Below are 27,613 nucleotides of genomic sequence, written 5' to 3' on the forward strand. Positions count from 1 at the left end.
CTTTGCATATATTACGGAGTAAGCGTTGTATTAAGGTCTGGTTGCAACCGGGTATTAAATTCGCCGGTTGGAGATAGAGACGGTCTCGGATACATAGAGGGAGAATAGAAGGAGGCGAAGCTATCCGAGTGCGACCGAGAAGGAGCGATAGAGAATGTAACGAACGTGCAACGTGTTGATGGAAATTTAAAAGGATCGATGAAAGTGAAAAATTTCACTCGCTCTTTCGAGGACGAAATATGATAGAAACGCTTTATCCTGTACAAACAAAATTAAATTGATTAATTAGAAAAGAAAAAAGACATTTTTTACACGCTCGTATTCGTTTCCCTCTTTGTAATCATCCTTTAAATTTTTTTCCTTCACGCTACGCGGAACACCGGCCTGTGTGACGGCACGAGCAGAGATATAATACGGAGGGAAACGAGGATGAAGGAGAGAGAGGCCTCGTCGTCTGCCTAGAAGGCAGAACTGCGAGAGTTGGTTTTCAATACAAAAGTCGACACCGGAACCCCTCGATATCGATGCTGGATAAACAAAAACAAAGCGTCGTCGGCTTACGGTGGGAGCGATGGTTGGAAAGAGACGGTGGGAGGGGTGGTGTGGGTCGGTTATCGAGTCGAAATACTCGGGCACGAACGATGCCCGTAGGCGGAGCGACTCGTCGACACAAGGATACGGATATGCCGACCACGTTTCCTACGAGCATCACTTCGATTAGACCTCTCTCTCTCCCTCTCTCCCTCTCTCTCTCTCTCTCGATAAACGTACTGCCCGTTTTCGATTTTCTATCCTTCATTCTCGGCCGTCGCGAGCAAGATGGAAAATGGCCTCGTAACTCGAGAAGCATATACGTACGGTAATCGTTTCGAGGAGATATCGTGCTTCGAGTTATGTGTATAAATAATATATTTTTCGACGGAGATTCAAACAGTTTGAGGAACGAAAAATGCTTCTGAAATTTAGGAAATTTTATTTTAGTGGTGGCAAGTTGTATTCTTTTGAAATATGTCTTAATTAGTGAATGTACATGATGTATAAAAAAGTAGAAAATACACAAAGTATTTTCGTATCATGTTTGAAGAACGTAGCGAATCTCTATGTAAGTTTCTCTCTATCTTTTTTCTCTCTGAAAAATTTGATTTTGCATAAACATCCGGCAATGTGATAATTTAGTAAATTAATGCAGATTAATTAAATTATGGAATAACATTGTCGACGTGAAATAATTCTTTGGCTTAAAGCTTGTACACTTGAAAATCATGTTGGTACGTGACTTGTAAGGTTCTTGTAATTAAAAGTTTCTCTTGAGAAGCTGTTTTTATAAGTAGCAAAAATTGTTGGGAACATATTTCCACGTTCTTTAATGTCTACACACATCTGGAAAAAGTAAACATTTTCAGCGTGAATCCCATCCCCGACAAGTCGTCCAGGTTGTACAAATTAAAATTAAAATTGAAATTAAATTGTATCTCAAGCGCGAGTGCGCCCAGTTGGACGTTACAAAGGATTAAAAAAGGTGAATTTAAAACATTTCAATCTGCCATTCCATTCTAATTAGAAAAACACGAAGAACAAGCTCACGCGACAACATCCATTGCTTTTCGAACGAATGCTTCCCTCTTCCAAAGGATTGTTCGATGTTTTATTTAGAAGAATACCGAAATATACTTTATTTACGTTTGTATAAAACGTATTTGTATACCTTTTTATACCTTCTTTTGTAGAAAACAATGGATTCTTTTAGCCATCGGATTTTTACGATAAATCTTTTTTTTTATAAAAGATTCTTTTATTACTAAATTATATGTTATTTAATTAATGTATAATTTTATAAAGAAAATTTTAAAATAGATTTCGATAATCGTACTAATCTAATCTTATTTAACTTTGCTTTGTTACTATACGGTACGAATATCACAAATCCAGTATCTAATTTAAGCTAACCTAACTTTTGTTTTCGAAACCAAGTTTTTCGTTACTAGATGACAATTTATCAAAAAGTCGAGATTCTATTTTAATATTTTTAATCTTTGTAACTAGATAATATCAACCTTCGTAAAAAAAAAGAATGTTTAATCCAACTTAACTTCCGTATTTTAATATTTCTGAACTTTGTAACTAGATAATATTGACCTTCATAAAAAAGGACTATCTAATCTAACCTAACTTTTGTATTTTAATATTTCTACTCTCTCTTGCTAGATAATATTAAACTTTCATAAAAAAACCGAGTGCATAATACTAACTTAACCTCTATTTATTTTGATTCGACTGACTTTTTCTAGCTTTTGTCACTGTTAAAGAACAGCTTTCGAAAGATCGAAAGATCCCACGATAATTATTCCATTTTAAAACGAAAAACGAATCGAACGGGATGTTTTAAAAATAATAAAAATTACCAACGAAGGTAGACAAAATAGATGATTTAGCAAAACCAGCAGAGAACGAACAATTGTTGAAATTGGTGAATTACATAACGAATACTGACGCGGTTCACTGTAAATAGCGGAAACAAGTTAGAGGCAGCACCCGGTTTCCGCAACAACCGTTCCCGAACTCCATCCGCCAGGAAACTTCGTATTTCGCGTTAGGCGTAGTTGTCGAAACGTGTTCCAAACACGTATCCACAACGTGGACCCCGTGTACGCGCAAGGTGTCCTCTTTCAATCTGCAAATGGACGCATCTCCGCACAGGTGTATTTGTTTGAAAATAGAAAAATGGCGGAACGCGAAAAATAGAGGTAAAGAGAGAAAGGGAGAAGAAAAAAATATTCGACGAACGAGGAGGGGGGATGTGCGGAGGATGGCGCTCGAGGATATTAGAACGTTACAGAGAAATAGTAGTAGATGAAAGTATTTTTCCATTTCTATTTTTACCCTCTTTCCTTCCTTCTTTTCTTTTTGATCAAAATTTTATCTTTACTCCGAACTTTTCTTCTTAATCACACCTCTCCCTTTTTTTTAACCACGATCGAAAATAATATACGACTCGATGCAAAAACATGAGTCACTCGATAAGGTTAGGTCTTTCAAATTTCGTTTCGAAAATGTTAATCATCTGTTGGAAAGAAAATATTTTTATTTTATATCTTAAGTAAAAGTCTTCCTAGACGCGTGTTGCTCCTACTATCGCGTCCCTGAAAATTAGCCAGCGTAAATCGTACCCCTTGGTTCTCCACCCCCACTCTTTCAACTGCGTGTTCAACAAAGTTCGTTTCCGTGTCTAGCGTGAAACATTGGCTCGAACTTTGCTCGTCTGTTTTTTTTTTTTTTTTTTCTTCTTTTTGCAAACTCGTTACCGCCAAATTAGCGCAGCGTGTCACAACGGGGCCCGCTTCAAAAGCAGTTTGTTTCTCGTTCGTGTCGAAACGAGAGAAGCTGCCATAAGATTGGATGGCGAGGGAGGAGGAGGGAGAAAGGTGAAAAGGGGCTCGAAAATAGGGATTCGTTAGATTTTTCCCTATAAAGGAAATTATCCCCGTAAAGTAAGAAGAAATCGGCGAGGAAAAGGAGGATATTAAATGTTAATTGAATGTTAAATTTCATCTCGAAGAGCTAATGTTCAAATTCAACAGCGTGATGGTAAATTTTTACAAATGATCTCGTTTTTCTTTTTCTTTCTTTTTTGAAATTCTTCTATTTCTCGCGTATAGGATTCTATATAATTTATTCGAAATTTACACGATTACAATTGTGTATAGTAAAATAATAGTTTGAATAGTTTATGCTGTTTTGCATATCACGCACGTTCTACATGGATTTTAAAATTTTAAAATTAAATTAAAATTAATAAATAAAAAAATAAATAATTTTTCACGTCTGCAATTCATCAATGAATGCAATGTAAAAAGTAAAAAAAAAAATTATTAATTTCAAAATTAATAATTTTCTCATTTCCAAAATCACGGATCGAATTCCCTGTTTTCGCGTATGCAATTAATAATCCGCGCAATTTTCGAAGAAGGAAATCCCCCCTGCCAAGGATCCCGGGTGAGGAGGATAGGATTAAAAAATTAATAATATCTCCAAAGACGAATAATTTCCATTTCTTCTCGTTATAAAATCATGGACGACGAAATTTCCGCTTTCGCCGTGTGTAATAATCCGGATAATTTTCAAAGAAGGGAGGAGGATCGGGGGAAGGAGTTAAGGAGTATTCGAGTAATAATTTCTGCTTCCCTCTTTGCAAATTTTCGAATCTCCGCCCTCCATTAGTCGGTGGTGGAAACCTTCGATTCTACACCTTTCGCCCCGACATACCCCGCCTTTGATCTATAATCCACGATCACGGTCCGTCGCCCCCTTGAATTTACCCTCTCAAGATTGAAGCGCATCGACCGCATACGGGTTGTAAAGCAGCCGAGCAGTCCGCGCATGCGCACCCCTCGCGCCTGTTTTTTGCGAAATTTCGCGTGAATTTGCAATTTCATCTCTCGTATCGGCGATGTGGAAACGCGGGAAGAAGTAATTTTCCTTCTTGGCCGCGGGAGAGGAAGAAAGAGGGAGGAATCCAGATGGTTTGGATCGATCGATGAAAAGTGTTACATCTTTTTTTACAACGAGCCGAAATATTTTCCGAGTAACGTGTTTCTGATAAAATAATATCATACTACATCAATGCTTAATTATCGATTTACGATTGTTGAGAATTTACTCGAGAATTAAATAATTTATAAATAAAAATTACTTTCCTTCCATTCGTTTTATATATATAAATATATTTCGTTTTACCTGGTTGGATTGGCTTTAATTCGTAATCAGTGTCGTATCGAGATAGCCGAGTAAAATAACGCAAAATTGGATTCCCCAATTAATCTCGATTGTTGAAAACTAATGCACACAGCAAGAGGAGCACGTGTCCCGTCCCGAAAGTTGTGTACCGTGTCTCTCTTCCAGAGCGAAAGAAAGAGGAGACCGAAACTTGACAACGCCGTGAGAAGAAGATCAGAAAAAAAAAAATCCACGATGTGATCGAAACAATAACGGATAAAATTACAAAGCGCGATTCTCGCGGCTTGATTTAGTAAATAAAATGATCGCGGTTTCGTTTCGTCTGTTTTTCATTTTTCTCCCTCTCTCCACTCTCGATTTCCGTTTCTCCATGAACGAAATTAAAAAACGGGAGGACAGCTGCGCGATATTGCCTTCTCCGATTCGACGACAGTGAAAAGTCGTCGTCGATTTGGCAACGGTGGTTGTATAATAAAACGGAACCGACAACTTTTTTTTGTCCTCCGAGAACTGTTCGCGCCTCTCTCCTTTATTTCTTTTCTATTTCCCCCTCTCCTTCGCTCTCTTCTCCCCCCCCCCCCCCGCCCCCTTCCTCTTTCATCTCAACGGCGAATAACGCGGTTGAATTATTTCCTGCATAAATATCGGCCTTTTCGGGAAACATGATCGAGCTCATTATGTATTATGCATAGCTCGATAGAAAGATTGGAAAAAATATTATTCTTTGAACGGTTGAACATTTTCATTGTTACATTTACGTTCACGATTGAATCTATTTTATTCGTACTTACAGAAAGAAATGATACTATTTCTTGTGATTTTTTGGCGTTTTTCGAAATTAATGTATCATATAATTTTATATATATAGAATATTTTTACTTTAATAATAAAGAATTTACATTCTTGCTTACAAATTTAACTCTTTTTCTTCGTGGAAAAAATTATAGCAAGGTTTTGTTGTTCAACGGAATATCTTACATATTTTCATAGATTTGGAAGGCTTCTGCTATCCATGACAATGTTTCAAACGAATCTTTCCTTATAAAATCAAATTTATTTAATCTGTAACCGTATGATTTTTTCCTCTTTTAATCAGCTTTGAAGTTATTTCAGAAACATTGAAAATCATGGATTATTTTGTCGCGGAATGCGCACATTTTTCCTATACTTTTTCTTTTTACTCGTCACTGCTGCAATTATAAAGGCTAAAAGCAAAATTTATATTATCGTTAGTTTTATTCCTTTCCCAGTCCACGGAATTCCAATTTTCTCCTCGCTCGCGAATGATATTAACTTTCCCAAGGGCGCAAGTGACATTTTGTTCCCTGTAACGAAAATTAAGTTTCACCGTCTCTCAATTGGCGTAAGTGCATTCCTTCCATCGTTGAAACCTTCATTCCCTTCAATTCCCTTTGTACTACTTTTCTCTACGGCGTAAAGACGTTTAAATATTCTTCGAGCAGAATCGATAATGATAAAAATCAATTGTCTAATTTAACGAGCGAATGCATCCAAGTTACGTTCAAATTATATTCTCTTGCCAATGATACAATTTTATTTACAAAGCGGTGAAAACATATTTTTCTCCGTTTCTGATTATCTCTTAATCTTTAATTTACGATCTAATAATTTCGTATAAAAAAAAAAAATACCGAAAGTAGAAAGTTCATTTTAAAAATTAATTAGATTTTGTAAAATTTATTTACACAATTTATATAATTTTCTTTTCTTTCTCGAGTCACCAATGAACTCTTATTCTCTTTTCATTTTGATGTTTTCGATCAACTAACGGTCAACTTCTTCAACTTATTTCAAAATTGAAACGAGATATCTTAGATAATCTTATTTATCGAAAAGCGGGCCGATATCGCAGTTTCGATAATCGCAAATCCGAGTTTCGATCTTGATAAGATCGCGCCCTCTGCCTGACCCTCTTAATCGAGCAAAAAGATCGATCGTTATTGGATTACCGTTTGAAATCTCGATTAATAATCGTTTAACCTGCCGGTTGCTTGGGTTTATTCGTCTTTTACGTATCGCGGATAACGTGGTCAGGCCAAAGTTTCCTTGTTTTACCACGAGAGAACGCGATGAAAACTGATGAGAAAAACAGGAAAAATAGTGGAAAGCAAGAACTGCCATTTTGATGTCGACTGTTACGGAATATTTTTAATCAATTGGATGCCGAATTTTATTACAAAGGAAAATAAATGGATTATTCGGAAAGTAATTTTGTTTTTTTTTTCACCACCGAGCACGAAGAACACAAACTGTACAAGAATCGAATAAATTTTTCTTATAAAGAATCACGAACTGCCAACTCTCGAAATATATAACACGGTTTAGAGTGAAGTTGGCTGGATAAACGGTCGATTAGCGACGCTCGTGTGAAAAAACGAAACTACTTTCCGAACAACTCAATATTACCGATGGGACGAAGAATGTTGGTTGGGAGAGAAGAATCCAAATGCAATTTGAATGATTCAATAAAAATTATTATTTTTTTCATTCGTCTAATTATATTTTCTCAGTAGTACTCAGTTTTAAATAATCGTCATGCTTGTTAAAACGGAGAAAACATCGGGTTTCGTAATCGTTGCAACACTCATGAACGTTTGTTTCCTACGTTGCCGCTTGCGGTGTTTCCGTAAAACAGTTGTTCCAACAGTTGTTCCAACAGTTGTTCGTTGCCTAATTACTTTGCAACGAGTATAGTGGAAAGTAAATAAATCGAGAGATCGCGTATCAACTTCAAATAAATTCCAATAATGGAATTCTGTGTTTCTTCAAAAATAGACACGTTGGCCGTATGTTTAATGTTATAATGAATAGTTATAATGGAAAAAGACAAGGAAGAATAAGAGACGGAGAGAGATCGCCGAGGAAGCATTTCGATTTGAAGAGCGGCTCGATGAATAAAACCTGTAACGTCCTCCAGTGTATTTATCGCAGAATTAAACGCGACGAATGGAAAGCTGGCGATAAACCTGATTACCCTGCTATCGCGATTATCGCGTTCACAAATCGGTTTAATGGGACGGCGCCCATTCAGCAGAAAACATTTGAAGGCCTGGCTTTTCGCCGTATGGTTTCACCTTTCCCCCGAACTTCTCTTCCATCTTTATTTTTAAAAATACGAATCGAGCGGATGCTATAATTGTTTTAACGACTAAATTTAATCTTACCACGGTACAAGTAGCGAGTAAAAATTAGAACTTAGAATTTCTATGCTCTCGACCGCCGAAATGAAAAATATTTCCATGTCGATCCATTCCTCTCTCTCTCAGGATGTCAATCAGTGATGATACAGCGCACGTACATGGTCGGGCAGAGTGAAAAAGGTACAAACCAACGTAACATATCGGGTACACATTGCGTTCTCCAGAGGACCAGAAATATTCATTGGCACTCGGTGTCTCGCTAGAATCGAAAGGGTTAAACGATATACTATTTTTCGTTCTCTCTCTCTCTCTCTCTCTCTCTCTCTCTCTGTCTGTCTGTCTATCTATCTCTGTCTCTCTCTCTCTCTCCCCTTCTACTGATTTTTCGTTTATTCGTCCGGCTCGGACACGACCTCGATCGAAACGACAATACGTAACATCGATCGAGCCCGACGTTTCATTGTCTCGTCGTTGTTGTTGCTGTTGTTGTTCCTCTGAAAATTTTCGCCCCTCTGTTCGTGTTCTATGGCTCGTTAACCAGGCTTCTGTTTTTTATTAAACGACTTGTTAGTCGTTTGAATTGGGTGTTTTTTTTTTTTTTTGGCGCGTTGTCGATCACGAATTTTTCTGGAGATGTTGGTCGAAGAATCGAGGAAAAAGCGTCCACGTTACGTTTGAACGTTCGATGCTCCACGGAGGGGCGAAACCAAACGCGAAATCTGATCTACGCTTCCGCTAAAATCCGGAAAGGATTTTATGAAAATCTAGCGCTGAAAATCTCGCGACTTACACCGCTACAATTTGAAATTCATACCGGGTTTTGCCAAAATGTTGAAAGGAGTTTAGGAAAATCTAGGATGAATCGCAAATCTCGTCTGGATATCATCGTCCCAATTTAAGAAGAAGAAAAATTTCTAAACTGAATTCTCCTTAATTCTCGGTTAAAGAAGAAAGAAGAGGTACAAAGAGATTTTTAAAAGAGAAGTTTCGTTCATTCGTTCATATCTGCGAAGTGAAAAAAATTCTTAATTTGGATTTTTTTTTTATTATATATGAAGAAATCGTAAAAAAAGAAACTAAAACTTCAATCGAGTTATGTTTAATACTGGGTGAAAATTCAATTGATTACTTAAAGTAATTTTATTTTTAACTTTAAGTAACTCTAAGTTATTTTTTTTAATGACTGCAACGACGGACTCCCTTTTTATCAGAGTTTTCAGAACGATGCTCCTACTACTTTCCAGTGTATCCCTTACGATTTTTGATATTGCATCGATGTCGGGAAGAAATTAGCTTCCAAGGCTTTGGTGAAGGGATTGCCGAGCAGCGATGTGGAAAATTTAATAGTCGAAGTTAGGAGTAAAGTTACTTCGATGATTCATCGCTCGAAATATAATAATAATCTGATGTGCGAATCTTCTTTCCACGCGTTCACAAGAAAACAAGCCCGGATCGAATGGGATCGTAAGAAAGTTTAAACGATCTTTCCAAAGAGAGATAAAAGTAGCAGAGAAATCTTCCACTCTTTCGAAATATTGATAAAATTAGCAAGAGATAAGCTAATTCAAGATTTTACATCGATAAATATATTAATGCTTATCGGATTATGATATCTATCTAATTATTTCGATAATTCACCGTTCAAGATTGTAATAATAATTGGAAATAATTGTAGTGATAAATGATCATAATTTAATAAGCATTATCGAAGTGATTTTGCTCGATATAATAATATTTTTGGATCGTCTTATTGCAGAAATCTCTGAAATAGCTGAAATCACGAATAAATTCTTACTTTAATAATTTATCGTTCGAAAATAATAAATTATTCGAGCATTTTAATAAGCGATTACTCGAAGTGACTTTATTTTTAACTTTAAGTCACATTTTCAATCGGTTAATGGCTTTACACGTGCAATAATCGCATATAATACTTTTCGATCTTGTCTATTCCAGAAATCTCGAAACTCTACGCCAATCGCTCACAACTTGATAAATAAATTCTTAACTAGCTATACGGGGAAAATTTAATACTTAAAATTACGAATAATAATCGTAATGACAAATAGAAAAGCGAATAAACGTTACTCGATCATTTTAATTCGAAATTTTTAACTTCAACTTACTTTTCCAACTTTTTGCTCAATTCCGGTTTGATTAAATTTGTTCACATCACTTTGTCCAATGAATTTTACTTCCCCCTCCTTTCACGCGAGAGATACACGTGACGAAGAAAAACGAATGGAAGGGGACATCGATAATAATCGATCTATCGAATCGAGTCATGGTCGACCACCGCGCGCATCCTCCCTCATTAATCCATCTATTCATAGTTCGCCCGATCAGCGTTCTCGATCCCGATTTCAAGACATTTCGCTCCCCCTGGATCATCCCCGCATCCGATTGTCGCCCCTTGTCTAGTCAGCGCCGATAGTGCTTTGCATTCTGGGAGTAGGAGGAGGAGAGGAGAAGGGAAGAGGAAGAGAACGCGAGTGCGCACGCGCGTTCAGAATCCCTCCGTGGTTGGAAATCAAATCGGAAGCTCGAGTGGATGGATGGCTGTTGGAAAGGTGTTTAGCTCGTGAATTAATCGAGGCGTGTGCGTCTAAGCACTGTAACGTAACGTTCTAAGCGAATCGCGGAGATTCGCGGATGCTCGGATGATCGAGATATTCGATTCGATTCGATACTCGGTTCCGATTCACGTTACGTTTCAATAAACGATGAAATTTTGATTGGCTCGCGTCGGAGAATCGCGCATGGTCGAAGATCGGCGAAAGCGAAAAAAGGAGGGAGGAAGGGTCGGAGGGAAATCGAGTAAATGTATTTGAAAGTTTGTATTAACCTATTGTTACCATGTGGATAATAAATTAGATTGAGAATGGAAATTGAATAAATTTTAATGAATGTTAATTAATATTGTATCGATTCCAAGTTTTGTTTCGAATTAATAAATAATGTATTTTATTAAATATCGATTGATTTTTGTCAATGTGTCGTCAATTATCTCTAGCAATAAATTCGATTAAAATTTAAATTAACTAACCTAAATTTTTATAAAGAATAATGAAGTCGAGAGTAAAATTTTCACCGTAACCTTGACATTGTATTAAAAAAAAAAAAGATCAAGATATCGAAGCTATCTTTTCGTGAATAATTATTTCGAAATTGCGAAAAGCGAATATTTGGAAGGGTAATACGGAGAAAATATAACTATTATTGTAACAGGGATCTGGAATGAAATTCAATCGAAACGGACGTGTTTCTTGGATGGTATAAATATAGAAACTTCCAGGTTGGGAGCGAATATCTCTTTCCCTCGAAGGACAAATATTTCCCAAGAATTTATTTCCTTGGAACTGATACATCTCTCTCTCTCTCTCTCTCTTTCCGCAAATTGATATCGTCCAGTCGTGGTCAAAGATAAAATCCGTGCCTCGTTATTCCCGATATAATTTATTTCCATATTGTTGTTTCTTTGGCATCCTCTTCGACGACGAATATCCACTCTTTATTTATCTAAAAATATGAAAAAAAAATTTTTTAAAAATTAAAAAGGCACAAATTGTTGAAATTAGAATTAGAAAATAATAATAATAAAAACGTCCAATCGTAATCAAATATAAAATTCGTATTCGATGTAATTTATTTCCATATTGTTGTTTCTTTGACATCCTCTTCGACGACGAATATCCACTCGTTTATTTATCTAAAAATATGAAAAAAAAAATTAAAAAATTAAAAAGGCACAAATTGTTGAAATTAGAATTAGAAAATAATAATAATAAAAACGTCCAATCGTAGTCAAAAATAAAATTCGTATTCGATGTAATTTATTTCCATATTGTTGTTTCTTTGACATCCTCTTCGACGACGAATATCCACTCGTTATTTATCTAAAAATATGAAAAAAAAAATTTTTTAAAATTAAAAAGGCACAAATTGTTGAAATTAGAATTATAAAATAATAATAATAATAACAAAAACGTCCAGTCGTAGTCAAAAATAAAATTCGTATTCGATGTAATTTATTTCCATATTGTTGTTTCTTTGACATCCTCTTCGACGACGAATATCTATTCGTTTATTTATCTAAAAATATGAAAAAAAAATTTTTAAAAATTAAAAAGGCACAAATTGTTGAAATTAGAATTAGAAAATAATAATAATATTAACAAAAACGTCCAGTCGTAGTCAAAAATAAAATTCGTATTCGACGTAATTTATTTCCATATTGTTGTTTCTTTGACATCCTCTTCGACGACGAATATCCACTCGTTATTTATCTAAAAATATGAAAAAAAAGTTTTAAAAATTAAAAAGGCACAAATTGTTGAAATTAGAATTAGAAAATAATAATAATATTAACAAAAACGTCCAGTCGTAGTCAAAAATAAAATTCGATGTAATTTATTTCCATATTGCTGTTTCTTTGACATCCTCTTCGACAACGAACATCCACTCGTTTATTTATCTAAAAATATAAAAAAAAAAAAAAAAATTAAAAAGATACAAATTGTGCTTCGTTGATATTAGAAAATAATAATAATAATAATAATAAAGGTGTGAGCGATGTGCGCGAATGATGATAAGCACAAAATATCCAAACTCGTTCATCTAGCGCGATTAGAAACTCGTTCCGAGGATAATGGCACGGTGGCGATATTAACATCGATGTTAGCTTAGCAGTGGAGGAACCATCGATTTCATCGTTTCGATCGTTGAACTCGAGGGAAAATACGGTTGCCAGGGTTGCGCTGTATGAATCAGCCTTAACAAATGGGAGCTTTGCCGGCCGACCTCGCGATTATTGAATTAATTGTTACGGTTTAATACGAGGATCGTAATTTATCGTTTACACTCGATCGAGCGTGACTTCCCCCGCTTTATCGGCCATTTCCTTTTTTTCCCCCGCCAAAATTCCGCCAAACCATCCTTTCGCATAAAAAAAAAAACAATTTTTTGAAATTCGCAGAAATTCATCTCTTAATTAAAGAGAAAGATCACTTCTCTTTTAAAGAAGATCGAATTACTTTTGAAGATTTTGGCCGCACTCACTTTTCGGCAAAAATTGATCAAAAATATTCGATCATTTTTCGTTAACTATTCGTTAAGAGGAAAATTTTTGCAAAGGAAAAAAAATGTGACGTTACCTCTTAGAAACACCTTTTGGAACAATCCAATCTTACGTTATATCCTTTATTAGTTCAATATACTTCACGATTTCAGTTTTCTCTTCACCTCATTTTTTCCAAGCTTCTCGAAATCTAATTTGATTCACATGGCGATCGTCGTGGCGCGATAACAATCGGTCGAGACGTTATTTCCGGTTCGACTCGGCTCTATCCAATAGCGTCGAATTACATTTAAATGGGCCGTGCGTAATTGTCGACGGCCACCACTTGGAAAATCCTCGTTTCTCCGATACCGGCTCGATTGCCAATCGAATTTCCCGCGCTTTTTCTTTGCCGTTTTCACCCTTCCCTCCGCCGTTTTTTCTTCTTTTTTGATCCCTCTTCGTTCCCTCGTTTCGCTTCATCGAACAATTTTCGGTTTCCATCTCTCCAATGACCGATCGTCCTTTTTCCTTCTTCTTCGTAATTCAAATATTATTCGTTGTCACCAGTTCGTATTCGTTTCGCCATTAAACGATTCAGGATTCACTCCGACTTTAACCTTTTCAGTATTACGACGATTTCTCGTTCAAAATGGGCGATCTTATCAAATAAATGGTCCTCTTAATTAGCGACGAATACTACGAATAAAGAGATGTATGTATATATATATAAAGAAAATTATACAAATGTGTACTTACGTGTTTTGTGACGTGTCTGTATCGTAGAAACAAATTTTTTATTCTATATAATTACTGTGTACTAATCGTTGCATACATACGGGCACAGAAAAATACAAACTATCGATTTAATTCGGTTTCGATTGAAATTGAGAGGTATCGGGGAGGGATTGAAATTGGAAATTGTTTATTTTTCAATTATTTAAATTTCGGTGAACCTTTCGACTAATAAATATTTATTCTCGATGATCGATCATCGGGGAGTACCGATGGTGGGCGTGTTCGCGTGTTACACCGCAAATTAAAAGGTCCGACCGTAAAATCATATTCGTTATCGTTATTCCAAGACTGTTATTCGTTCGATGAATGTTTTATTGCTTTTTTCGATTGTTATTAAATTAAGCGTTTGAAACGAATCCCAATTTTTCTCAATTCGTTTTTTTTTTTTTTTCTTTTTACAAAGATTCCAGGATCTCGATTCGGGGCTTCGAAAACATTACGGAGAGGAAGGAGATGGGAGGGGAGGGGAAAGGAAATATTTATCGAGAGAACGTCGTATTCTCGATCTTTTTATCGTTCACGCGGTATTTTCTCGCGACACGCTCGCGATTTTGTCGTTCGGGAAGACTTATTGCGCGTCGCATGCGAACTCAACTCGACGCACACGCGTTATTTTATTCCTTATCGAGAAACCCTTGCACGACAATTTTCTCGCCGGGTCAAAGCTCGACCGACTTTTTCCACCACTTTTTCTTCTTCCACGTTTTCTTACGCTGAAGCCATTCGATACCAGAACATTTTCGAACGGCTCAATAATCTTTTTCATAGAGAGGAAAAAAAATGATTTCCTCGATACTCTCTGAAATAATATTACCGAGAGAATCATTATTCGAGATGAATTATTTGTTTATAAAAATATTTATAAAAAGGTACCTTTTGATGATTTTTTTTTTTCATGTTTCACGTCAATATGGAATTGCGAAGAATTTATTTGACGATCGTTGTTTATTGACCTCTTCGAGAATGGACGCATGTTTCAAAATTAAAATTATTTCAACGATAACAAATAAAACGAACCGCAGAATTTTAATAATAATAAAAATAATAAAAAAAAAAGAAACTCGAAATACCGAGTAATATTTTATCTTATTCGACAGTTAAAATACTGGTTTCAAAGTGTTATTACGAAGAGAGTTGAAAAGATATTAACCCAGAGCAAACTCAATAAAAACTCAATAAGAAGTTAAATAAATTTTTACCATCGATTCTAGCTTTGAACTACTTCTCTTAATCTCAGCCCATCATCCTATAAACCCGGCCAAGATCAGATTAATAATTAAACAACGCTTGCTCGTTGATAAGATCAAGAAAAGAACACCATCAATCTATCTATCTTTTTCATTCATAAACGATCATCATTTCACTCGAATCAATATATTGGGTTGTTCGGAAAATAATTTCGTTTTTTTTCATGACGATGAAACACCAAATTGTTTCACGTGATCACGAACAGTCGAATTCGACAAATTCAATCTTCATCGGTTTGCTTCAATGTCCATTTTAGCTTCGACTGATCTTGTAGAACGTGGCGTACGCGGCTTTAACGTCGAAATTTTAAAAACTAGTTTTGGCACTATTGATACACCTTTTCTACAAACTTTGCGTAACTTTTTTCTTGCCTGAACAGCATTCTTATCTTTTCTTCTAATAAAAAAGTAAAATATGTCGAAAGTACTTTTTTCGTCTTTATCATCACACGCACGAAGAGCACAAACCGCACGAGAATCGACCGAATCTTTCTTATAAACAAGCCATGAAATGCCAACTCTCAAAATATAATAACACTTCAGAACGAAGTTGGCTGGATAAACGTTCGATTAGCGACGCTCGCGTGAAGAAACGGAACTACTTTCGACAAACAACGTCCAATAGAAACGTCCGATCGTTTCTACGACGAATTCTGCTCGAATTCCGCAAGACCATAACCTTCCTCCCCTCCCTCGTCTCTCACCGCTGTCCGACCAACGATATTTCTCGAAAATCTTGCACGTAATCCGCGATATAATCGCGCGGTGGACGAGGAGGGGGGCGAGCGGTGATCGATCGACGAGCGGGGCCCGGCGCTGTTTATGCCGGGGCGCGGAAACGTCCCCTCGTGTGTACGAACGGATCAATCCGGATTAATTGAGTTACGGTTCGCGGTTTTGCGGCCGGCCAACCACTGCACAGATATATCCGCGGCTTTGGCCGAAGCCAGCGCGACTCCCGCGACAACGACGACCGCGATTTTGTCGAGCTTGTCCTTCGCGGACACCCGCCGATCCTCTCTTTCTCTCTCTCGCTCTTTCTGAAGGAGGGAATATTTAGGAAATGTTAAATTTGCTTGTGTCGTGTATGAAGAAATAATATACGTTGTTATTTCATCGAAAAAAGAATGTGGCGTTGAGTCGACTGAAGTTGGTTTCCATTGTTTTAGGCAACGTTTTCAATTGTAATATTTTTATTGTGCTTCGGTGTGAACGTAACTTAAAATCTAACGTGTCTAGGATTGAACGAATGTAAGTGTGATGAAAGTAGATCGGTTTTAACGTGGATATATATAGTTATAAAAAAATTCTCCAATCGAAATTCTTCAAAAGAAAGCGTAATATTATTTATGGATGAATTATTTCGCACGATAACTTTACTATTTATCCACAGAGATAAAATGGCAAGCACAAAGGAAAGTAAGATATTGCCCTACTGCAATCCTAGAAGATCCTTCTTTGCCATTTCTCTTTTGCCACCTTTCCAGAAACTATACTTTCAACTTTCGACATACCGTTCTTTTCAACATACTGATACTGAAAAGAAGTCTCGCGGGACGGATCGTATCTCCACTTCAGACAGCTTTCTTGACAATCCCGACATCACGCGCTACACAGTAGTAGAATTATTATAATTCGAATACTCAAAATCGTAAAAATTATTTTTATTTTTATTTTTGAAATATATAATGTATCTTAATTACTCGAATACGAAATTACGAAATTCTATCTCTAATCCGTCGAAGATGTTCCGCGAGACTTCTTTGCACCGATAAACACTAGACACGGACATCGATATATTTCAATCTTTTCTCAATCCTTGAGAGCCAAAGAAAATCCCACCCGTGGCCATTAAAAAATAGGCTTTACGCCCACATCAGTGCATCGAGGATAAATTTTCGTTTCGACTTTGTGTCTCTGTCACAATTATTTGGATTATATACTACAAATACCACGATAGAGACGAAAAATCCCTCTCGCATTTTTTCCATCAGTTTTTGAACAATCCTATCGACTCTTGATACAGTGGCACGATTTCAACACAAAATTAATCTTCATCGCTTTCGCCCCTTCTCCATTAACGGGTTAAAACAAAGGGTCTCGTCCCGATAGAAACAACGATCCGCCTCCTCCTCCACCTCCTCCACCTCCTCGAAAGATTAAGCATCTCCGCGGGCAGGCATAATGGACGGGCATAATACACGGTCAAAATTAGGGTACGACACCTAGGGTGGACGTGGGTGGAATATCCCTCTCGCCGTAATTTTCAACAACAACGATATCACCCCTCCTCTCTCTCTCTCCCCTTCCCCTGTTCCGTGGCGGGCAGAAGGACATCGGCTCGAGAGCGAGGAGGCGACGTTGGACGGCTGGTGCCCTCCTTCTCTCGGCCTAGGTCCCTCCCTGGTGTACGCCCGACCACGTGTACGCGGCGTCGAGATAACGCTTATAGACCGTTAATTAATTTCGCCAATTACACTCGACGCCCCAAAGCGGCCTGTCGAGTAGGGTACACGGCCCGTCGGCCCTTTGTGCCCGCCTATCAGCCGTGCCAGGGATTTCGCTTCCTCTAAATTAAGGACCGAGGAGAGATCTCTGGTGAAAAGGCTCGCGAGAGGGAGAGAGAGAGAGAGAGAGAGACAGAGAGAGTGCCTCGCGAGGAAAAAGAATGGAAGAGAGAGGGGATGAAGGAGTTGGAATGGCGGTTGGTCAGAATGTACCGGGCAATTAAGCCGAATTTCCTAGGTAATTTTTGACGAGGTAATCTTGGATATTACACGGCCACTTTTTGTTAATCGCTCTCATCCGCTTTGGGAATTCTTTCAATTAGAAGGGGAGTTTTGCAAGAGGGGAGGAAGAGTTTCTTTTTTTTTTCTCTAGCGACGATAAAAATCGTGGACGACGAGGATCGTCGAGGGAATCGAGGTGATTTTTTTTTTAGCGAGATTCTTGAGATTTTGAGAATTTTTTTTCGAAGAGATGTTCGGCGAATGAAGCGAATCCTTTCTTCGAGGAATGTTTTTTTTTTTTTTTAGATGAAGAATTCTCTCAATTAAGAATATTTTGACAATGCTAAAGATTGAGAAGTGAGTAATATTCCAGGCATTCTTTTAATTGTTAGCAGTTTTGAAAGAGAGGGATGTTTCAGCGATGATGAAGTGATTCGCGATTTAAAGAATTCTTTCAATTATTTCGAAAGAGAAGAAGAATGTTTTAGCAATAATCTCTCGCGAATATTTCATAAAAAAGATACTTTTAGCGATGATGAAGATTAATAGAGAAGTTGCCAATGCAAATTGCAATCATTGAAAGAACTCTTTCGAAATTATTTTGAAAGAGAGGGATTTTTAGATAATGATGAATATCCATGTCACGATAATTTTACCGATTTTACGGATATCTGGAAGGAAAAGGAATGTTAATCGAAAGTATATTCTCTCAATTCACGTTGGCGCGATGGTTCGACAAAAATTCGATCGCTCCTGAAACGAGCTCTCTACTTTCTATTTACCCGCTCGTCTAACTACCATTAACCACTTCGCTACGAGGAACATCAAAGGCGTGCAAACCCGCGCCTATGTCCTCGTCGCTGTTTACACGTACTTGGCTGCGTTTCACACACGAAATTCCGTATTCTCAAGAAGCAAACACACGCACGCGCATGCGCATACGTAGCGATGACCAGAAGTTGCGAAGAAACTTTGTCAGACTCGTGTGATCGTTGAAGCAAACGAAAAGCGTGCATCTACGAGGGATTGAAACGTTGATTTTAAAGTCGATATTCGAAACGGATTTTTTATTAACCTACATGGCTCGAGAAATTTTTATCTCTGTCGTGAATTGGACTTGTTTTTATGGATGTACGAAAATTTTTGGTATTTATTTAAATACCAAATGACTAGATTGTAAAAAAAAAAGAATGATTGAAAGATTATATATCTCATTTATAATTCTATAATATTAAATAGTTAAAAATTGAGTTTTTATTAAATATACATTTTTTTTTAATTCGAAGGACTTATTTTATGTTTTTTATATAAATCAAGTATTAAAATGAAGTTAATTCCTTAGTTTCTTTTTTTTTTTTTTTTTAATCAGATTTCTGGGTGGATAATTAATTCCAACTTTACACTTCACATATTTTAAAACGGTAGATTAAAAAGCAAGCTTCTCGATAATTACGTATTATCAAAGGCGATAAAAAAAAAAGGAAGCACACAAGTCACGTCAACTCGCCTCGTTTAAGTTTATAACAAAAAGATTAAACTTTCAAGTACTTAATAAACTTTTATCAAATAATAGAATCAATTCTTTAATTTTTTTTTCTAAATAAATTTCTATAATATTTATAGAATAATTATCTCCACAGATTTTAAAACACTAAATTAAGCTCCTCGATGTTTATATATTATCAGACATGATAGAAAAAGCTCATAGGAAGCACACAAGTCAAGTCACTCTATTTAAAACGAATTATAACAAAGAAATTAAACAAATATACTTGCAATACACTTTTATCCTAATTAATTCGAGCAATGAATTCCTCAATTCTTTTTCTAAATAAATTTCCACGCAAATAATTATTAAAATTTTCAGTAATTTCCACACATTCTAAAGCACTAGATCAAAAAGCAAGCCTCTCTCTATAATTACGTGATAAAGAAAAAGCTCGTAGGAGACGCACAAGCTCGTCAAAGTTTAAGAGAGGCGGGATCGGTAGCGCAAAAATCAACGCACGAAAGTGTCCAACAGGACCTTGGACGTCACCGTGCTTGCCTTCTAATCTCGAGGATCGACGTATAGAGAGCATCGCCTTCGCGTCACACGTATCTCTACACTATTCCCTTGATAAAAAGCACTTAAGTCATATCCGCTCTTTGATCTCGAAGCGTTGGAGGCTCGCGTGAGCCCGCCGATAAATTCACCTTTTCGATCCGCCCTGACACGAAACCTTCCTTTCTTATTTTATTTTCATTTTTTTCCTGCTCGCTCCTTGCCATTTCCATTTTCCGCGCGAAAACGCTCTCTTCTTTTCTTCTTCTCCCTCTCTCTTTCCAAAGTGGAAAAACTCGAGACGAATCGAAGAAATTTCAATCCATAATCTCCGTAATTTTAATCTCGTGTAAACTTCTTTCCTTTTTGATTAATATTTTTTTTTCTTTCTTTCTTCATTCTATTCGTATTATTAATTTCCTATAATTTCAAGATCGTGTCATAAGTTAAAATTCTTTAAAATAAATTTGAAAAAAATGACTTGATATATTGGATGGAACGAATCGCGCGATGGGAGGATAAAACATTAAATTCGATTCTCAAAGATTCGTGATTATGATTAAGAATCGGTGTTACATGTTTATTTCGTCTCTTGGAACTGTGCGCAATCGATTGATACAGATACAATTGTGCTAGGTACACATTTTGTACATTCGTTCAAAGAATAATCCCTCTGGTTACGATATGGATAAGCACGTTTCATTTTATACCGAAAAAACACTCGATACGTTTAACACGTTGACTGCCACGCGTGTTTCTGACGAAATTCTTTTTCAGGCCACGTGGTGCGCCACTGTAGCCAAACATATTCTGTACTCCCATCGATATTTTATTAACGCGAGTCGCTATTACTCGCAAGAATAATCTGCCACGTTATTTGTTTCGTCATTACATGAACTGAGGTTTCTCACTTGTTACTTCTGTCACCATTTTACACGAACAGTTCGAACGTTTGTCGAGTAACGAGCGGTATAATTATTAAAATTTCTCCCCTGATTCTGTTCCAATGTCGAAAAAAGAAAAATGGAATGGCTTAGTGAATCATACAACAGATGTGTAGCGGACAACAGCTTTTTGTCCAAACCTCAGCTTTATACAGAATATTGATCTTTTTAAAGAATGAATATAAAATATTCCATAATAATATTCATAAATCTTGAATTTTATTATTTATATAATGCATAAATCATTAAATACAGTTTGAGAAATTGGAATTCTAATTTTATTAATATCAATTCCAAATAATTTTTTTAAATAAATCATTCTTGTATTACTTTCACAACAATTCGATAGTTTTATTACATCCCATGAAATATCTTTCCAAATACTATCTACCAAAATCGTAATTAATCAAATAAGCATCACCTAAATATAGATGGCGTGGCAATCAACGTATTAAGGAAGAATAAAATCGATAGAAAAATATCACTACATAAAACTCTTTTACAAACAAACTCGCTACCATTAAATTACACCACGTTTCCATAACTTCTAAACATCGATCTTTCAAATCCCAATTTTTATCAACCCGTCGAGAGGAATTCTCCTTTGCGATCACATCCCACCTTCACGATCGATTATGACTCCCTCGAATTAATATTTCGAGGTCGAGTAAACAGAGTGTTATTAAAGAGAGGAGAGGAGGAGGAAACGCGCGTTCCCAGCACGGGATACATACACGCTTATTAACGTTCTAGCGCAAATAGCGGCCTGCCGTGTGTTTCCGCCAACAACGTCTCGGCTCCTCCATAACCCCCTCCCCCTTTCTCTCCTTTTAATTGCGCTCGTTGCGTTACTCCTCAGCGGAAAATCCCAAATATCACCTCTCCTTCTCTCCCCCTTTCTCTCTTCCTTTTTATACACCTTTCTTCTCTCTCTCCCTCTCTCCTGGAAATTACGAAGATGAAATGGAATTAACTAAAAAAAGAAAAAGAAGAAAAAGGAGAAGGAGAGGAAAGAAACGCGGGAAATCTGCGATCCGTGGACGCGGCCACAGCCGATGGAATTCGTTGGTAATTGTATAAATTAAAATCGGTTCGTGCAATTGGATGTCGCCTTCCTCTCTCTCCCTCCCTCCCTTTCTTCCTTCCTCCCTCGGATCGTCGACTGCATTAATGTAATTAAAAAGCGCTCTAATTAACATTTATTAAACGAACGGCCAGAGAGAGGGAGAGAGAGAGAGAGAGAGTGAGAAGAGGGGAGGGGCAGAGAGAACCGGAAAAACAGACAGCGAGTTTAACGGGGAGCGAGGGTGGGCGTATAGTGGTACAGGGAAGAAAATAAAAGAGTGGGAGGAGAGGAGGGGGGGGAAAAGGTGTACAAATTGCAGTCGCGCGACGCGGTAATAAACGTCGGGTTGATATAATCAAAATACACGCGTTAATTTGCATACAAATTGAAATGATATATTTTGCATTAGACCGCTCGAAGGGCGAATAAGGGAGGGGAGGGGGAGGAGGCAGGTTTCAACCCGTTGAAACATTGAAATTGTATTTAATTAAGCGCGCGATTTTACCATTGCTACGATTTCCATATTTCTGGTGGTAACAGCCCCCCTCCCCCCTCCATTGTATCGCGTTAAATCCGCGGGAAACGGGGAGGGGAGGGAGGGAAGGGTCCTTAAATGGCCGAGATTCTCGAGCACACGAAATTTTCAGTAGTTGAAAACTCTCTTCAAATCTGCTCCCCTTGCATCACCCTGATCTCCCCCCCCCCTTTTTGTCGTCCCAATGATCGATTTATCCCGATTTATCGTCGATACGATTGATGATAACGATGATTCGAGATTTCTTCGAGTGATTAATTAAAACCGGCCACGTGTTTAATTGATAGGTGACGGGGGGGCGGGAGGGGAAGAAAAGTTGAAACATTGGTGAACGTGGTTACAAAAACACATGAGTCGAAGAGAAGAGAGGATACAAGTTGTTAAGAGAGTTTTTCGGAATATCTCTTTCTTTTCCTTCTTCTTCTTTTTCTTCTTGGAGAGAAAATTTCAAGGAGAATCGAGAATGCTATACGTTAATCTTCTTGCCACCATCTCTTTCGTTCGTTTCTTCGAAGAAACAATTTTTCCCATTTTTCATATTTTTTTAAATATGTAAAAATATATCGAAGACAATAAAAATAAATAAAAATCTATAGATTTCAAGTAAATAATTTACAAAAAAAAATTTCATTTTAAAATAAAATGTCAAAGAGACGGTACAAAAAAAAAGGTATATTGACTGGGCAGTGAAAACAGTAAATAAAAGTGTGCGGGTTTGACTGAATGAATATATTTAATTATACGTAATTGCGCATATTTGTTTACAAAACAATGGAAGTATGTGTATCGAAGAAATACAAATAGGTATCAACTATGAAATAGTGGTGTTGCTGGCAACGTTGAATAATAAAACCACAAATAAAATTTCAGTGAAAAGAAGAAAAGGTGAAAATACACGTGCATACAAAAAACTATTTTGCACAACTATTTTCCTTCGTTTCGAAAATTCGATCATTCCATTTTGGAATATTTACGCGAGGAAAGCGAGGAGCCGAGTTTCCGTGCGGGAGGGAGGGGAGAACGGGTATCTCCCAAAGGAGAGAGCATACGTTGGCTTTTCCAGTTAACACCGTCGCAAGGGGAGACGCCGGCGTAATATCCAATGAGCCGAAGTTTAATCGGTTGTAAAATCGTCGTTCTCGGGGTATAGCGCGTATAATAGGTTCTCTAGCTTCGCCTATACACTTCTAGTCGGAGCGCGAGAAGTCGGACCGACTGCCCTTTCGCGCCCGATAAACTCTCTCGAGTTCCGCGCCTGATGCGCGCGGCTACGACCCCCCTCTCCCTTCCCTCTCCCTCCGCAATGCTTTCCAAACGTCCGTTCTGAACGCCGTTTCCTTTCTCTCTCTTTCTCTCGGAAATACAAGACAAGAGCGCATTTTCTCTGTTTCGTGTCCGAATATATATCTCTGTGTAGAATATTCTTCGGACGAGTCACGGATGGGATACGATTTTAATAAGTTGTAATTGCGAGGAGAGGAGAAAAGAGGAAGAAAAAGGAAAGAAGGGGAAAGGGATTATTGTAAAAATTACAGAGTTTATAAGTTTGTTTATGAACTTGAAGGAAAGAAAGGAATTTCCACTGTATCACTCGCTTCAAAAGTCTCTACATCTCTCTCTCTCTCTCTCTCGAGACTTGAAACTTAAAGAAAGAGAGAGATTTGCCGGAAAAAAGCGACCTTGAACAAATTTCCACTTCACTCGCGCTCCAATGCCTTTTTAAGTTTGCCAAACGGCGAAAAGAACGACCTTGAACAAATAACTTTTTTCTCTCTCTCTTTCTCTCGAGATTCAAGTTCAAGTGAAACTATGAAAAAAGCTACTTCAGAACAGAAATTTCCACGCCCGTTTAAATTCGTCTTTACGAGGCGAAGGGGAAAAAACGATCTTGAACAAATTTCTTTTCGATCTCTTTTCCTCAAATCTCTCTTCTTATTCGAGAGAGGGAAGGAGAGAGGGAAGTTTCAGTTTCCAAATCAGACGATTTCTGTATGACGTTCGCGTTACGCTAGCGTTGTTCAAACTCTGTCTCTCTATCTCTCTCTCTGTCTGTTCGCCGTTCGTCCAAACAGGCGAGCACCGATTTTCGCCCGATTTCCCGTTATGTAAACCGCGCGGTTACACCGTGATTCGTGTATTTAATTAGCGTCGGGAAACGGGAAGAAAAACGGGCGCTGGCAAATATTTGACGAGGGCAATTAGGTTTCGAGCGGATCAGGGATCTGCTCGGAAATCATCCAGCGCCCGTTTCCTTCCTTCCTTCCTTCCTTTCGAACAGGTAAAAATCTTCGATTCTACGTTATTCGAAGCTAGGTTTAAAAGGAAATTGGCATTTCGATCGTTTCGAATAGAATGAGGAAAAGTATTGGAACAGGAGAAAGGATAGAAGAAAGGTAAAAATTATCTTGATATTAAGAGTTGATATTATGAATTGTTGTTTAAGAATCGATGGATTTGTGAATTATTCTGTGGACGAGTTGGATATTATTATAATATTATTATAACTTCGCGATTATTATAATTCTTTCGATCAAATTAATACAATCTAACCTCTGCGATTTGGTAACAAGATAAAGGATAGACGTTTTTAATACGTCGACTGCCGCGCCATCTATATTCGAATAACGCTTATTTGACTAGAAGTTGGTTTGGACAAAAAGTTATCCGTTATACGCCATTGCACGATTCACTAAGCCATAACTTTTCCATTTTTCTTTTTTCGACATTGGAATAGAATCAGGGGAGAAATTTTAACAATTATACCGCTCGTTACACACGTTCGAATTGTGTGAGACAAGTGAGAAACCTCAGCTCATATAATGATCGAAACAAATGATATGACAGATTATTCTTGTGAGCAACAGCGACTCGCGTCAGTAAAGCATCGGTGGGAGTATTTAGCAAAGTAGACTTGGCTACAGTGGCGCACCATGTGGCCTGAAGGAGAATTTCGTTGGAAACACGTGCGGCAGTCGACGTGTTAAAGAAATCTCGTTTACTTAGGGAAAGAGAGAAAAATGGAATTGGTGCAGATTTGTACTCTACTTATTCAAAATTACGCTTCGAATCGATGTTCAAAGAATGATTTGGAAGATGACTTCCCTTCCTTTCGAAGAGAAAAGGGATCTCGATAAATCCTCGCTAATCCATGAGCCTTTTTTTTCATCAACTCTGGGGATCTCGAGAAACACTGAATGTCACTTGGAGAGGAAAAAAGGATCGGATAGATTCCATTTATTGGCGAATTCCAGCCGGAGATTCCATCGTGTTTGCCGCGAGGACACCTCTCTTTCTTTCTCTTTCTTTCTCTGTTTATCTATCTCTCTCTTTCTCTCTCTCTCTCGCTGCCACGGCGACACCGTTTGGATCAAGACGTGACATATCGTCGAATTCTCTTCTCGGTCGATGCATCTTGGAAAAGATTCGCCGCATGCCATTTTGTTGGGCTTACGAGCTTCCGTTCTTCGAGTTTTCCTCCATTTCGACCGAATACCTCTTCACCCACGAGGAACATCTGCAACACTATTATCAGATTTACAGTGAAATCGAAGTATTCAAACGCTTATGTTTTTAGTGAACGAAATGTGTATACATTGAAGAGAGTTGTTTGAGACAATGAGGGGTATAGTAGAAGGGAAATAAGTCAAGATTATGTAAATTTGAAAATGATTCATCTATTTATGCGATAGTACGTTTATGTAACTAAATTTTGCATAACAATGCAAAATTTTGATTTTGAAATATATAGGAATCGTTACGTTGATGATAAAATATTCTCTAATAAACTAATATTATGATCCGCACAAAATTTGTTAAAACGTGTGACTGTACCTACAGTGGGTAACGAAAGCTTACGTTTGCAATTTTTGATGAAGGAAATATATATAGATATATTAAAGAAATTTGTTTAAGAGAATGAGGGATACATAATAGAAGGGAAATGTCAAGATTATATTGACAAAATTCGAAAATGATTCAATTTATGCAATAATTATAATATATTTATTATATACACGCACTGTTAATAGGTTAGAAAAGTATTCGAACGCTTCGTATACGTGATGTTATTTAACATTAATATTCCATTGTATCACGTTTGATGGTAATAATTTCTCTCATTTTCCATCACTATGATTTTGTAAAATTATTGTACATTCGATGGAATTTCATATTTTTATAATTTTTTTTTCTTTAAACATCCGCTTTGAAGATATTTGAAATTTATTTAATTTTTCGCTCTATTTCAACCCATAAATTCTCGATGGGATTTATATCTGGATTCTGCACTGGAATATTTAACATATGGAATATACGATCCATTTTTTCACGATCCACGCTGGATATGTTGAAAGTAGAAGGCCTCCAATATTCTCAGCTTATCTTTGAGATTGTTCTTTAGAATATCTGGATATTTATATTTATCGAGTATTCGACAAGTATTAAATTTCCCGTACCACTATTGTGCGAACAACAACGAAATTTAAGTATTTTAGACGGATATCCTTCAATAAAAAAAGTCTTGACAGATTATTTTCATACGCTGCGATTATACGTAAAAGAAACGCACAAATCATCGGATAAAATGTTTGAAACGCGTTTGTATCAAGCAGATCACATTAAAGCAATTCGTTCCAAGGATTTTCTATGTAAAACTGTGTAAAATATATATATATACATATATATTTCCAAGAAAAAATATTCGTAATGTTATTGCAGAGAAAATACGGATTAATTCTTTCGTTGCCACGACCGACTACGGTCGCTCTCCACAAAATACCACCAACGTGCTACGGTCGACTAAAGTGGCTCCGCGTAAAATGCCACTGATGAACTACGGCCGGCTACAGTGGCTCCGCGCAAGATGCCGTGTATTGTACGTACGACGAGCGATTCGAATTAACGTACACATCGAGTATATCTTTCTCTGGAAACGTATTTCGTTTTCATCATTTGTTTCTCACGCGACAGTATTATTAACATTTATTATTATATTCTGTGATGTTATTCGATTCTAAAATGTAATTAAACGCGAGTGTGTTTACAAGTTATAAATATCCCATTTCGAGGAAAGTTTTTCTTTCAGTAAACACCGTGAAAGCACTTGGATTGCAGTGAGGCGTAAACATGCTGCCGCCTGACGACCTTTCTCGGTTATCGTGCACGTTTTTGGCGCTGTGAAGAAATCGGCCGAAAGGATTATACTTATATTTATTCATTCGATCAATAATTATTGATTATTTAGGAATCCAATATTAATAATTGGATTTTATAGCATTTTTACTGTAGCCTCGTAAGGCAA

General features: G+C 37.1%; 1 protein-coding gene and 2 long non-coding RNA genes across 9 annotated transcripts in view; 1 reads left to right on the forward strand and 2 right to left on the reverse strand.

The window, feature by feature from the left end:
- The window catches only part of LOC108003281 (prolyl 4-hydroxylase subunit alpha-1), a 301,958-nt gene that overhangs the window by 14,639 nt on the left and 259,706 nt on the right, over nt 1–27,613 (forward strand). The window lies entirely within an intron of this gene.
- Nucleotides 11,205–15,583, reverse strand: LOC108003437 (uncharacterized). 5 transcript variants are annotated; one of them, XR_009829814.1, is made up of 5 exons: nt 14,623–15,583; nt 13,711–14,548; nt 13,137–13,650; nt 11,877–12,181; nt 11,205–11,604 (listed from the first exon to the last, which is right to left on the reverse strand). It is a non-coding gene; the product is annotated as an uncharacterized LOC108003437 (long non-coding RNA). The 5 variants fall into 5 exon arrangements; XR_009829813.1 differs by having other exon boundaries at nt 11,205–12,181; nt 14,623–14,702; nt 14,949–15,581; XR_009829811.1 differs by having other exon boundaries at nt 11,205–11,987; nt 12,072–12,181; nt 14,623–15,581.
- Nucleotides 23,032–27,246, reverse strand: LOC133666128 (uncharacterized). The gene is made up of 2 exons (XR_009829817.1): nt 26,334–27,246; nt 23,032–25,836 (listed from the first exon to the last, which is right to left on the reverse strand). It is a non-coding gene; the product is annotated as an uncharacterized LOC133666128 (long non-coding RNA).

The sequence above is a fragment of the Apis cerana genome, linkage group LG5 (assembly GCF_029169275.1).
Source record: "Apis cerana isolate GH-2021 linkage group LG5, AcerK_1.0, whole genome shotgun sequence".
NCBI classification, from domain to species: domain Eukaryota; kingdom Metazoa; phylum Arthropoda; class Insecta; order Hymenoptera; family Apidae; genus Apis; species Apis cerana.